This window comes from Rhinopithecus roxellana, chromosome 12 (assembly GCF_007565055.1).
Source record: "Rhinopithecus roxellana isolate Shanxi Qingling chromosome 12, ASM756505v1, whole genome shotgun sequence".
Classification (NCBI taxonomy): Eukaryota; Metazoa; Chordata; class Mammalia; order Primates; family Cercopithecidae; genus Rhinopithecus; species Rhinopithecus roxellana.
This window is the reverse complement of record NC_044560.1, coordinates 121,704,702-121,705,453: the sequence shown is the minus strand read 5'-3', so window position 1 is coordinate 121,705,453 and position 752 is coordinate 121,704,702.

Sequence of the window (752 nt, the reverse complement as noted above, 5' to 3'; positions counted from 1 at the left end):
CACCCTAACCCTAACCCTAACCCTAACCCCTAACACTAACCCTAACCCTAACCCTAACCCTAACCCTAACCCAAACCCTATGCCGCCAGGGGGCTTTCCGAGCGGCCCGAGGGCGAAAAAATGGCGCTGTCGCGGGCCTAGGGCCGCCGGGAACCGCTTCGCGGAAGGTAAGTCGCGCGCCCCGCCGGCCCCCGCCGCCCTGGCGTGGCCAGGAGGCTGGATGGGGGCGGGACGTGGCATGTCCCGGGCGGTGGGCGGGGCCGAACCCTGACACTCACCTAACCTAACCCTAACCCAACCCTAACCCTAACACACCTAAACCCTAACCCTAACCCTAACCCTAACCCAAACCCTATGCCGCAGGGGGCGTTTCCGGCGGCCCGAGGGCGAAAAAATGGCGCTGGCGCGGGCCTAGCGGCCGCCGGGAACCGCTTCGCGGAAGGTAAGTCGCGCGCCGCCGGCCGGGGCCCCCCCCCGCCGGGGGGCGTGGCCAGGAGGCGGCTGGGGTGTGCATGTCCGGGCGGTGGGCGGGGCCGAACCCTGACACTCACCCTAACCCTAACCCTAACCCTAACCCCTAACCCTACCCTAACCCTAACCCAAACCCTATGCCGCCAGGGGGCGTTTCCGAGCGGCCCGAGGGCGAAAAAATGGCGCTGGGCGCGGGCCTAGCGGGCCGCCGGGAACCGCTTCGCGGAAGGTAAGTCGCTGCGCCGCCGGCCGGGGCCCCCGCCCGCTGGGGGGGCGTGGCC